The sequence below is a fragment of the Vigna unguiculata genome, chromosome 5, assembly GCF_004118075.2.
Source record: "Vigna unguiculata cultivar IT97K-499-35 chromosome 5, ASM411807v1, whole genome shotgun sequence".
Lineage (NCBI taxonomy): Eukaryota > Viridiplantae > Streptophyta > Magnoliopsida > Fabales > Fabaceae > Vigna > Vigna unguiculata.
Genome location: NC_040283.1, coordinates 25,732,128 through 25,746,354, shown reverse-complemented (window position 1 = coordinate 25,746,354; position 14,227 = coordinate 25,732,128). Strand labels below are relative to the sequence as shown.

General features: G+C 36.6%; 1 pseudogene; it reads right to left on the bottom strand.

Annotated features, from left to right (window-relative positions):
- Positions 1–11,268: 11,268 nt before the first annotated feature.
- On the bottom strand, positions 11,269–13,466 carry LOC114183969 (annotated as a pseudogene).
- Between the last annotated feature and the right edge of the window lie 761 nt (positions 13,467–14,227).

The following is a 14,227-nucleotide window of genomic DNA, read 5'->3' as shown; positions in this document are numbered from 1 at the left end:
TTCTTCATTTTTTCTATCTCATTTCATTCGTTTCTCATCCAATTCAATTAAATCTACACTCATACGTAAAAACAAAGATGTAAATACTAATCTTACTTCATGTATGTTATTTTTTTTTTGTTCTTTTGATTGCAGTAACAAATGAGGACAAATCCAGTCCAAGTGAAGCATTTCCTTTTCCAAATACTACACCTCTTTCTCAGTTAAGAAATTGTGGTAATCATTTTTTCATTCACTATAAATTTCATCCAACAAATTTATTACTGCATTCATTATTGTCAATCTGTTTTTCATTTCCTTCACAAATATTGATATCAAAAAGGCACCAAAATCAATTTACTCAATGCACTAACACAAATATGGATTTTGTAAAAACTTTCAGTGTGATAGTTTTCTATATGTTTATTATTTGTGTTGCATAGTTTACATCTATTATTTTCTCATTTGACTTTTTAACAATTCTACCAGTATGGAAAGAAAATGTTACCCCAGATGCAACTATCAAAACCTACTTATCTCTCAATGAAACACACGTGCAGAATAAAAGAATTCAATCTACAAATAGAAAGCCACTTTTCGAGTTGACATATTGTGGTAAGTTTGTTATTTAATTTAATTTTCATTCAAATTCAATACAAATGCTAGCACTACAAACTTATTACTCTCATTATTCATCTTTAATGCATATTATACAATTAACACACATGGATATTAGATGACATCATTTCATAATCAATTTGTTTCATCTTTAAATGCATTTCATAATCATTTGTTTAATTGCATTTTGCAGAACTTGACCAAAATAATGGGAAAGTTGCACGAAGAAGAAGGAAACTTATTATAAATCAGAAGTTAGCAGAAAAAAGTAATACCATTGGTGATAAAAATGTTTAATTACTAATTCTTTATATATCTATTATTATCTTATCTTGATTTCAATTCCTTTCATACTAAATTTTACTATTACTACCTCTCTTATTACAATTTCATGGTTCTACCTCCATTGGATCTACCAATGCTCCAATTTTGCAAAATAGCAACAATAACAATACAGGTACAAATCAAAAATATATTAATTTTTTTTAATGCTTTTCTCTTAATAGAAAAAGTACAAACACAATGCTTTAATATATTTTAGTCTTTTTTTTAATTTTAGTTTTTCAAAGTCAAATTTAAGTTATTTTAGTTATTGAAATGTATAATTATATTTTATTGATAAATTAAATTAAGAACAGAATTACAAAATCATATATATCAATAATATTTATTGTTTTTATAAATTTAGAATTCAGTTCATTAATTTATGGATGTACTTGTAGGTATTGTTCAATTTGATTTTTATATTGGAACAAGCAAAACCAATCTGTTTAATACATAAGAACTGTTACCTAAAGAAATTGTGGGTAACAAATCCAGTCATGCTTCACTAAATTGTTCTGCTTTTTCTGAAGTTGTTAATCCTTTTTATGTTCAACAAAACCAAAGTCATGGTAATTTCTAATATAAACAAAATTCATTTCATTACTTTAATTTTTTTAATTGTTACAAATTTAGGTTGCTAATATTCAATTCAATCTATGTTCAAGGTGTACAATTTTGTCAGCCTTCTCGGGAGCGTGCTATTAGATCTATTTCGATGATATTGGATTTTGACAATAATTCTGACGAAGATGAAAATGATGGTAATCAATAATGATTCATTTTAAATAATAAATACTTATTGTTTCTTTATGTAAAATTGGTTTTTCCTTTTCTTTCAGATAACATAATTGGACATTTCTCCTCTGATTTGTATTCAAAAGCTGAAATTCAAGGTGAAACAATACTTTTTAGTGTTTTTATATTTAAGTATAAATGTTATTTAAGTAATGACATATATGTTTTTTATGTACTTAGGAAATGTTGATGTTGGGGAGTGTTCACTTGAGTGTCCATATTGTCAAGCTCAATTGTGGTACGAAGAAAGATCTGATAAATGCAAAAGATTAAAACAAGTTGATTTCTCTCTTTGTTGTCAAAAAGGAAAAGTACAACTTCCATTGTTGAAGAAACCTCCATAATTGCTTCAACAGTTGTTCAAAGGTGAAGACAGTACAAGCCAGCATTTCTTACATTACATAAGAAGTTACAACAACATGTTCTCATTTACATCCATTGGATCGGGTCAACGATGGATTTACAGCTCATAATGGCATTCCTCAATCAACGATGGATCGGGTCCTCCTAAATTTATTCTTAGTGTTCAAAATTACCATCGCATTGGAAGTTTATTGCCTGAAAAAGGATCAAATCCAAAATTTGCACAACTATATATTTATGAAACAGAAAATGAAACAACCAACAGAGTTAGTCACTTTGGGTATGTGTAAATAGTTTATTTATGTTTTAGCCATCATTGTGCATATAGTTGTCTAATTTTTAATTTTACAGGTCTGATAGTCAGCAATCCATATTTGATAAATCATTGATCGAAGAGTTGAAGAAAATGATTGACAAACACAATGTACTTGCTCAAACATTCAGAAGAGTAAGAGATTTTATACATGATGATGAACAATCAGATTTTGGATTGAGGTTATTTAGACATCGCTTTAAGGATCCTAGAGTATACAATACACTAGGATGTATTGTAGCAGATGAAGTGGCAACATTGATTGTTGGTGATTTGAGCACCTTAGATGTAGGAAGGGTCATCATTGTCAAGAAAGTTTCTGGTCAGTTAACAAGACTACATGAAACACACACATGTTTCATTCCTCTTCAATATCCTTTGATTTTTCCATATGGAGAGGATGGTTATCAAGAGGATATTCCAATTAGAGATTGTCAAAAATATGGACAAAGCAGAAAGAGAACTCACATTTCTTTACGAGAATTCATTGCTTTCAGAATACAAGATAGAAAGGTTGAATTTGGTAATGTTGTAAATTCACGTAGATTGTTTCAACAGTTTTTAGTGGATACATACACTATTATTGAAGCCCAAAGATTGTCTTTTATACGAAATAATCAAAAACTCATTCGTTCAAATATTCTGAATGGGTTACAAGAAGCTGTTAACAAAGGTGAAACTGATCCTTCTTCCATTGGTAAGCGTATTGTTCTTTAATAGAGGCCGTACCCCACCAAATTAAAACATATTAAATGCAGTATATGAAAGTGAACCAAGTCGTCTCCCAACGACCAATATTTTCATTCAAAGCGAAATTTCCAGATGAACACAACAATAACACAGGGGGGGTTTGGCAGATTTACGGATACAACGCACAATTGAAAACTTAAATGCAGACGTGTAAAATCAATGTAAAAACAGCGTTGATTCTTTGCTTCAAATGAACATCCACCAATCACGAATTACAACTCAAAATTGTTATATTAACTCTAATGAGACTCGAATTAATTACTAAGCGCAAATGAACTCGAACTCAAGTGCAATTAAGCAAAGCACACAACCATGAATCTGCTACAGTTCACTAAGCATGAACACATAATGATTCCACTCTGCAAATTAAGCAAAAAAACAGAATGGTTTCTTCATTTAAACCCAACGCAAATTCAGAATTGAGAGATTAACATAACTCCACCGAACAAAACACTAATCTCAAGGTTTCAATCCATTCTCTGCAAAGAATCAACACATAAACTTAGTTCCTCATGGAATCCGAATTAGGGTTCTCAACAGAAATTGCAATTCAACCGTTCAAATGACTTCAAATTGATACTGAAAGCTTAAAATGGTGTAGCAAACAAAAATGAGCAAGGGATAATAGAAGAACAACAAAAACAGCCACCAAAATCAAAAATGCTTCAATATAAATGTTACCCAAGCTGTAGAAAACGTGAATACAAGTTCAATGTGCTGTCCAAGACACATAAACCGTGAAAAATGAATGGAAAACGTCAAAAATTAGCTTGTGCCTCCATGGGTCACCTTCCAATGCTTAAAACATCAAAAATGGAGGTTTGAGAGAATGGAGAAGAAGAAGGAGCGGATGCTGCATGTTGAATGACCTAAAACTCGTGGTCACCTCACGCCTTGCCACTACTATTTACAAAAATGCCATTATGAGCTGCAGAATTACAAAAATGACACTCTAGGCCTCAAATGTTGGCCCATTCACTCTGCTGACGTGGAAATGACATGGAAATGATGTGGAAATGATGTGGCGACTCTCTTCAACTGAATATTGATGTCCAAGCTCCAAAATTCCTTCACCCAAATACCTAAAAATAATTAAAAACAAAAATTAGACCAAATAATGTGTAATTGGTCCAAATTCAGAACAGTGGCCCAATAAAGCCCAACAAATGAAAAACACTCTAAAGATGAACAATTAAGCACTAATAAACTGTCTAATGGGTACACAAAGGCTAGTGGAATGGAAGAAAATAATGACTCATCAAAATCGACCACACTTACCCTTTTGCACTCTTGGGCAAAATTAAAGAGTAAAGCAAAGCAAGGTGATATCGCTGTCGTTAGGCGATCAAATTACCACTACTTTAGCAACTTCAGTATTGCCAGTTTGTAGTGAAGAAAATAGTTAGGGTTAAGATAACCCTGAGTCGTCTCACAACGAATACGGAATTGATCTCAAATATTTGATTCTCAAAAATGTAATTTAAAACTAGCAACTATAAAAATAGGGGGTTTTGATATGCAAAGAAAATAACACGGAAGATTGTAAACACAGTAATAGTAAATAGGTCAATTTCACTGCTTTTTCTAAATAAGATTCTTCATTGGTTATCTAGAGATTATTGTTAAATTAATTATTGTTGTTGATTTACAAATAAATCAATGTAAAGACTCAATTCATTTGTTGGCATCCTCACTTTTAATCAAAGTACAGTCTCAATTAAAAGTGAGAATTGTTTAGATTGTCCATAGTAAATTTAATCAAAGTACAGTCTCAATTAATTTTACTATGCCTAATCATGTCTATTCCTTTGTTTCTTTACCAAATAGAAAACTTAATTAATCAAAGTAAAGTCTTGACTAATTTTAGTTAAAGTAATTACCTCTAATCAAATTAAAGTCTCAATTATTGGCAAAAACTTATTTAATCAAATGAAAGTTTCTAAACAAAATCAAAGTAAAGTCTCAATTTAATTTAAAAACCTTTTAACTCATATGATTAGCATGTATGTAGATTTAAAATCATTATTTTCTATTCGATTAAGAAGCAAACAAAAACCACAACAATAATAAAAATAACAAAACATATAAATTCATCTAACCTCAGAATCCATTTAAGAAATTACAGTGGAATCAACCCTTAAAAGCTTAGCCCTCCATGGCTTTGATGGAATACATGATGATATGAAAGAAAGAAAATAAAAAGAAAGAATGAGAGATGTGGTGGAGACGGTATCTGCCAAAACCAGAGAGTTCTAAGTGTCTAAGCTGTCAGCTGTCAAAATTCGTCAGTTTCGTCTGCTCCCTTAAGTCTCTTTATATAGGCTTCCACTGGACTTTGGGCTTTATCTGTCAGTTGCTAAAATCTTTTATTTTTATTTAATTAATTAACAACTCAATTTCTGTCCAATTTCCAATTCTGCCCCTCTTATTTAAGCATTTTTACAAAATTGACCAGAATTTGACTGCTGACTTTGACCAGTTGACCAGAGTTGACCAGTTTGACTGTCCAATAGCAGCCTGACACGTGGCGCGTCTCTCTCCAGAACTAGGGTTTCTCTCTCACACTCTTCCTTGGCTGCGCGGCTGACGGCGGCTGCTGCCGTTTTCCGGCGTGGTGGCCGGCGAGGTGAGAAAACGATGGTGGCCGCGCCGCTTCTGGTGTAGTGAAGGCGTTGATGGCGTAGTGCAGGGACGGAGATGGTGAAGCAGTGGCGGCACTGCTGCAGCTGCGTTTGGACGGAGATGGCGTTGCGAACAGGTGCAGCGGTGACGGAACAAGCTTCGCGGAGGTCGTGCAGGAGATGGTGGTGTTCTGGTTCGCTCTCGGTGGCTGCCATGGCTGACGCGCTGTGGAGAAGCTTCGCGGAGGTGCTGTTGCTGCTGGTGCGTCGCGGACCTTGCGCTGCAGAGGTTGGTTGCGCGTTGGTGGAGGCGCGGTGAAGACGGAGGCGCGGTGGTGGTTGAATGCGTCCTCGCGGTGGTGTTGTGGTGGAACTCCGGCGAGTTGACGGTGGTGGCCGCGGGAGAAGATGGAGGCGCGAAGAAGACGTAGGCGCGGTGGTGGTAGGTGCGCGAACTGTGGCGGCCGGAGATGGCGGCGGCGGCGGCTGCCATGGTGGTGGAAGGAGGAGAAAATTAGGGTTAGGGTTTTGGGAGATGAAGATGATGACGTGGCAGAATCTGATTGGTTAATTTGGTGAGGGTAGGATTATGACACGTGGCTTGCTTATGGTTGGCTAATTTTAAAAGGTGGGGATTGCCACATGGCATGATCTGGTTGAGTGGAGTTTAAGTGGTAGGAGGGGTGCAACTTAGTGAAAACTGGGGGTGCAGAACAGGTTTTTGTGGTCCACTTGAGGAAGGAGTGTGCAAATAAAACTGGGGGTGCATTTGCTCCTGATTTATTCTTTTTCAGAATTTCTTGATTTTGGACTTATTTTGTAACTTTGAATATTTAAAATCACACTATTAATTGACCAAAAATAAATTCCAGCTGCATTAACAAACGTTAGAATATCCAATAATATTTTATGCAACTAAAATCAATTTTTACGCCACTTTTACCAAACTTACTCAATAAATCCAATAATCACAAATCCTAATTAAATCAATCTTTAAGCACAGAAAATTCAATTAAATCCCCAAATTTAAATATTAAATGAGGGCAAAAATTTGAACTCATCACACACCCACACTTATCCTTTTGCACTCCTGGGCAAAATTGAACAATTTCAAAACTTTTTCTGAGGTCTTTTATTCCATATTTTCAGTGGATTAAAGAAATGAATACCAATGGAAACAGATCAATCTTCTAGAAATCATGTTGTCATGCACAAACAAATGGATAAAATTCTGTTTTTCACACATGAGTTAATCTTTTGAGTTTACAAGATAATCAAATATGAAAGAGAAACACTCAAGTTAAATATATATTTTCTCACCAAGATTCGCTCAAGTGTTTTGGCTTGTGTTTTCACTCAAAATACCCATGCAAGTAAACACTCTCAATGCTTAGCAAGACTCTAATATTCACAGCTTTCAGAAAACATGCATTCAAAAATCATGAGGACTTTTCACAGGTTATAATGAGGCCAAGGCAAAGGTAGGAAAAACTTTAGGATTTGTGTGTTTTTGAAATAGTAAGGAAGAAAGAGTTATGGAGCATAGTTTCAAAAACAATCTTCTTTTTTTTTTTTCTTTTATCCTTTGTTGCTCTTTTTCAGACAGCAATCATTTTTCATTTCAACACTCTGTCATCAACAATTATTTTCCTTTTGCCATTTTTACAACTTTGTGGGGGAAATACTCACCCCCACACTTTATTCCTCAACCAATCTCAACATAATCCACTAGCTCCTTCTTTCTCCCTAAGGTAAGGAAAACATGGTCTTTTTCTTTTTAAGGTTTAACAATATGCTCAAAACAAGAAAAAGAGGTTTAAGCTCAAGGGGCTACCAATGGATCAATGTCATGGTTAGCTTATTTGGCCAAGTAGCTAAAAACAAGAAATGCCTCAGTCATATCAAATCATGCATGTTCACCTAAGATGCAAAACAACAGAATCAAGCTAAACATTTGAGTACCAACAAGACATGAGCAAATCACACAAGAAAAATAGGAATGACACATGGTAGTTCATCCTTACAATAAAGCTCAAAACTCACAAGGTCAAAAACTCTTTCACAAAAGATTTATTCCAGAAACTCTCAAATCAACTCAATCAGTAAATCACAGAAACAATCCATTCATAGCACATGACTCTTATTTTCCCAGAATTATGACCGTTCCAATTAGTAAATCAAATCCAAAAATCCAATGTCAATATGTTTTATTGAAACAGAAACTTTTTTTTTTAAATAAAAACAAACAGAAAACAAAATTAGAAAAGGAAAAACAAAACAAATAGAAAACAAAAACAGAAAAGGGGGAAATCTCCCCACACCCCCACACTTTATCCATGCATTGTCCTCAATGTATTCAATATGTATAAAATGCAAAGAAAAAGTATGAAGTGTACTTACCTCCTCAAGGTGGAAGGTATGAGGGAGAAGTCAAGTTCATCCCATCCATCGTCTTATTCAGCATATCTTGATTTTCATTGAATATCCGAAGACGATGCCCATTAACTTTAAAAGTTCTTGCTGAAGATTCTTCCTTGATCTCCACTGCTCCATAAGGGAAGACTTCTGTAACAATGTATGGTCCTTCCCAAGTAGAACGCAACTTACCACTCATGTGACCAAGCTTGGATTTGTATAGTAACACCTTCTGGCCTACCTTGAAATCCTTTCTAGCCACAAGCTTTTGGTCATGGAACTTCTTGGTTTTCTCTTTGTAGAACTTTGAATTTTCATAGGCTGCAAGCCTAATCTCCTCTAGTTCTTGCAACTGAAGTTTTCGCTCATTTCCTGCTTCTTCCAAATCCAAGTTGCATGCTTTCACGGCCCAATAGGCCCGATGTTCAATCTCCACAGGTAGATGACAAGCCTTTCCAAAAACCACCCTGAAAGGTGACATACCTATAGGTGTTTTGTAGGCTGTCCTGTGTGCCCAAAGTGCTTCATCCAATCTTGTGGCCCAATCCTTTCGACTAGGCTTCACTACTTTCTCTAGTATCTTTTTAATCTCTCTGTTAGAGATCTCTGCTTGTCCATTGGTTTGGGGGTGATATGGTGTAGCAATGCGATGTGTCACCCCATACTTCTTCAACATGTTCTCAAGTAGCCTATTACAGAAATGAGTCCCCTGGTCACTGATGATGGCTCGTGGTATCCCAAATCTGCAGAAAATGTTAGACCTGACAAAACTCATAACAACTCGAGAATCATTAGTCCTTGTAGCTATGGCTTCCACCCATTTGGAGACATAGTCTACAGCAAGCAAAATATAAGAAAACCCAAAAGAAGGAGGAAAAGGACCCATAAAATCAATACCCCAAATATCAAATACCTCACAATATAGCATGGGTTGTTGAGGCATTTCATCCCTTCTTGTAATGGATCTGGCTGCCCTTTGGCACTGCTCACAATTTTCATATACCCTCTGTGCATCTTTAAAAATAGTAGGCCAATATAATCCACAATCCAACACCTTCCTACCTGTTCTTTGTGTGCCATAATGTCCACCAAAAGGAGACGAATGACAGAACTCAAGCACATGAGGTATCTCGATATCTGGAACACACCTCCTTATGACTTGGTCACTACCAATGCGCCATAAGATTGGGTCTTCCCAGATATAGTACTTTGCCTCACTTTTTAGCTTGATTCTTTCATATTTGGAGAAGGAAGGAGGAATAGCAGAAACAACCAAATAATTAACAATGTCAGCAAACCAAGGTTCAGGAAACATACCTTTCACAGCAGTCAATGCTAGGAGGACTTCATCAGGAAAGTCATCCTTAATAGGAATGTTATCTTCTCCATTTTCAATCCTGCTAAGATGATCGGCTACTAAGTTATGTGCTCCACTTCTGTCTAGAATCTCAATGTCAAACTCTTGGAGCAGTAGCATCCATCTGATCAACCTTGGTTTCGAATCTGCTTTCTTCAGAAGGAATTTTAATGCTGCATGATCAGTATAAACAATTACCTTGGAACCAAGTATATACGGTCTGAATTTGTCCAAGGCAAACACAACAGCCAATAATTCCTTCTCAGTCGTGGTGTAGTTAGCCTGCGCTGTGTCCAATGTTCTGGAAGCATAATATATCACATGTGATAGCTTCCCATCTTTTTGTGCAAGCACCGCTCCTACTGCAAAGTTTGATGCATCACACATCAACTCGAATGGTAATGTCCAGTCAGGTGGCTGGATGATAGGAGTGGTGGTAAGCGCCTTTTTCAATGTATCAAACGCATCTTTGCACCTCTCTCCAAAGTCAAATACTACATCCTTTTGCAACAAGTTGGAGAGAGGGTTGGCTATCTTGCTGAAGTCCTTGATAAACCTCCTGTAAAATCCTGCATGTCCAAGAAAAGATCGAACCTCTTTCACAGAAGAGGGGTAAGGCAATTGTGAAATAATATCAATTTTAGCAGGATCTACAGATATACCATTCTTGGAAACAACGTGACCTAAAACTATACCTTGTTCCACCATAAAATGACATTTTTCAAAATTTAGAACAAGGTTAGTTTCTTCACATCTCTCCAAGACTCTAGCAAGATTAGACAAGCAGTGATCAAAAGATGAACCATATACACTAAAATCATCCATAAAAACCTCAATACAATGCTCCAACAAATCTGTAAAAATACTCATCATACATCGCTGAAATGTTCCAGGAGCATTGCAAAGGCCAAATGGCATTTTCCTATAAGCATATGTACCGAATGGACAAGTAAAAGTAGTCTTATGTTGATCCTCTGGGGCAATACAAATCTGAAAATACCCAGAGAATCCATCAAGAAAACAGTAATGAGACTTACCTGCCAATCGATCTAACATCTGGTCCATGAATGGTAAAGGAAAGTGGTCCTTCCTGGTGGCCTGGTTTAGTCTTCTATAATCAATACAGACCCTCCAGCTATTCTGAATACGAGTAGGAATCAACTCGTTCTTCTCATTCTTGACCACGGTGATCCCAGATTTCTTGGGGACCACATGTACAGGACTCACCCAAGTGCTGTCAGAAATGGATATATAATACCTGCTTGTAGCAACTTGGTGACTTCTTTCTTCACAACCTCCATCAGCTGAGGATTCAGTCTCCTCTGAGGTTGCCTCACTGGCTTAGCATCCTCCTCCAAGAGTATTCTGTGCATGCAGAAAGAAGGACTAATACCAGGAATATCTGCCAAAGTCCAGCCTATTGCTCGCTTGTGATCTTTGATAACCTGCAATAGCTTTTGTTCCTGCTCGTCAGTAAGCAAGGCAGATATAATAACAGGGAGTTTCCCATCCCTCTCAAGATAAACATATTTCAAATGAGATGGTAAAGGTTTCAACTCCAAAGTGGGTGGCTGTTCCACAGATGGCAACATTTTACTGCCTAAGGTAATTTCAGCCACCTCAGCATCACACTTGGACGCCACAGAGGTATCAAATAGTGACACCGCGTCCTCAACATCACCTGTTTTACAATTTTCTCTTTCGTCTAAAATTGAGCCCGAAATATTCGAAAAAGAAAAATCCAAAGAAGAAGAAAAACCAGATAAAACGTCCAAAAGTCCAAAAGCATAATTGTTCACTACATTACTCAATAAATCAATACAAAACAAAGAATGGTCTTCAATTGGGTGCTTCATGGCTTCTAGCACGTTGAACTGCACCTTCTCATCTCCTATCTCCATAGTCAAGGATCCTGCATGCACGTCTATCTTGGTACGTGCTGTCATCATGAATGGTCTTCCCAAGATGATTGTGGTTGAACTCATTCCTTCATCATCCTTCATGTCCAAGATGTAGAAATCTGCAGGAAAAATTAACTTGTCCACACGGACAAGCACATCTTCTAGCACACCTGCAGGGTTAACTGTGCTACGGTTGGCCAATTGAATGACCACACCAGTAGACTTAAGAGGTCCAAGATGAAGTGAAGTAAAAACAGATAAAGGCATTACATTAATAAGAAGCTCCTAAATCTAACATAGCATTGTCAAACTTAGTACTTCCTATAATGCAGGGAACAGAAAACATACCTGGATCCTTACACTTTTGCGGCATTCTGACTGCAGGCTTCTTAATTAAGCTAGAGACGTTTCTTCCCATGTTCACTACCTCTTTGTCCATAATACGCCTTTTATGTGTACATAATTCTTTGAGAAACTTGGCGTATTTAGGAATTTGTCTCACAGCATCCAACAAAGGAATGTTTATCTCCACTTTCTTGAAAGTATTCAGGATTTCTTTGTCTAACTCCTCCATCTTTTTAGTTTTTGGTTTCAAACGGTTTGGATAGGGAGGAGGAGGAGAATAAGGAGAAGGATTTTCAGAGGAAGTATTAGGGGATACCAACCTGGAGTTATCACTGGGTGCAGGCATCTCAGATGTTGCTTGTGTTGCTTCATCTGATCTTCCTCTTTCATCATTAGGTACAACTTCATTGTCCTTATCTTCATCTTCTTGGGCATCCCCAAGACCTTGTATTTGCTTACCCGATCTTAAAGTAATAGCACTTACATTTCTCGGGTTGATTACAGTTTGTGCAGGCAAATTGCTTGAGCCTTGTTGAGACTTCATCTGATTTAACTCATTTGCCATTTGTCCAATCTGATTTTGCAAATTTGATTGGTTGCTTCCATCGTCTGTTTCAACTCATTGATTTGTCCCTTCATCATGTCAGCCATCATTTTCATCATTGCTCCATGTTTGAATCACCAGAGGTTGCCGCTGGTTGTGGTTGTTGCCTCTGTTGAGGTGGAACATAGACTTGTTGGTGTTGAGGCTGTTGATTTCCCCATTTCTGGCTGGGATATTCCTTCCAATCTGGGTTGTACTTGTTGGAGGACAAATCATGGTTGTATTGCTGCCGAGGTGGTCTATTATTGCCATAGATGTTTGCAGCATATGCCTGAGGTTGTTCATTGTCTAACGTCCCTGTCTCTTTTAACATAGAACAAGCCTCTGTAGGATGATTAGTAGAAGCACAAATTCCACATAAAGTAGAAGGGATAGGCTTTTTCTGTAAGTCTGTCAAGGTCCTTACCATGGCTGCTAAGTCATCCAACTTCCCTTCTAATTTCTTGTGATCTGCAACATATGAAGCTTCTACTCCATGGGTTCCCTTCAATAGAGTTATAGAATTACTCCTTGTGGAAAATTGTTGATGGTTCGACGCCATAGTTTCAATCAATTGTCTTGCATTTGTTGGCGTTTTGTCCACCAATGACCCTCCACTTGCAGCATCTATCATTTGTCTATCCATGATACTCAATCCCTCATAAAAGTATTGAATGAGGAGATGCTCGTTTATTTGGTGATGAGGACAGGAAGCACACAACTTTTTGAATCTTTCCCAATACTCGTGAAGACTTTCTCTTTCTTGTTGCCTTATCCCATAAATATCTTTGCGAATAGCAGCAACTCTAGATGCTGGAAAAAACTTTTCCAGAAATAATCTTTTCAGAGTCTCCCAGGTATTGATGGATCCTGGCGGAAGGCAGTATAACCAATTCTTAGCGGCATCTTGCAATGAGAATGGAAAAGCCTTAAGCTTGATATGTTCCTCTGTCACTGTTGTAGGTCTCATGGATGAACAAACAACATGAAATTCCTTCAAATGATGGTACGGGTCTTCTCCTGCTAATCCATGGAATTTGGGTAAAAGATGGATTAACCCAGACTTAAGCTCACATTCTCCATCTGGATATTGGATGCACATGTTTTGTGTAATTGCTGCATCCGGTGAAGCCAACTCTCTTATTGTTCTTTCTTCCATTCTATCTTCTTGAATTTCTGGTTCAGGTGATTCTAGTGGTACACTTTCAGTGGTAGGTTCAGATGATGATGGTGCTCCTTCAGTAGAACACCTGAGTTCAAGTCTCCTACGTGATTTACGCAAGTTCCTTTCAAGTTCTGAATCAAGTTGATAAAATTGACCCGGATTGGCCCGAGTCATGCACTATGCAGTCCACCTGAAAGTGTTTCCCTGTGTGTTTTTTTTTCTTCCTATTCTTGTTTTGGAGAAAGATTTCAAGAAAGAAATGAGTTAAGATGTCGTTGGGTCTACTCCCAGGAAAGAGAGGTGCGTCACAGTGGACAACTTAAATACCAAGTCTTTCCTAGACAGAGTTTTCCAAACTAGTCTCAAAAATTTCTTAAAAGAAATTCTTAATCAAAACAAAAATAGAACTTTGCTTGGAATATATTAACAGAAAACTAGATACTACAAAATAACAAACTATATCAAACGTATATGCGTAAAATAAATAAATAAATAAAATAAAAATAAAATAAAATAAATAAAATAAAATAAAATAAAATAAATAAATAAAAACAGAATCAAAATAAAAGAAATACTAACCGTATTCCCCGGCAACGGCGCCAAATTTGATATCGCTGTCGTTAGGCGATCAAATTACCACTACTTTAGCAACTTCAGTATTGCCAGTTTGTAGTGAAGAAAATAGTTAGGGTTAAGAT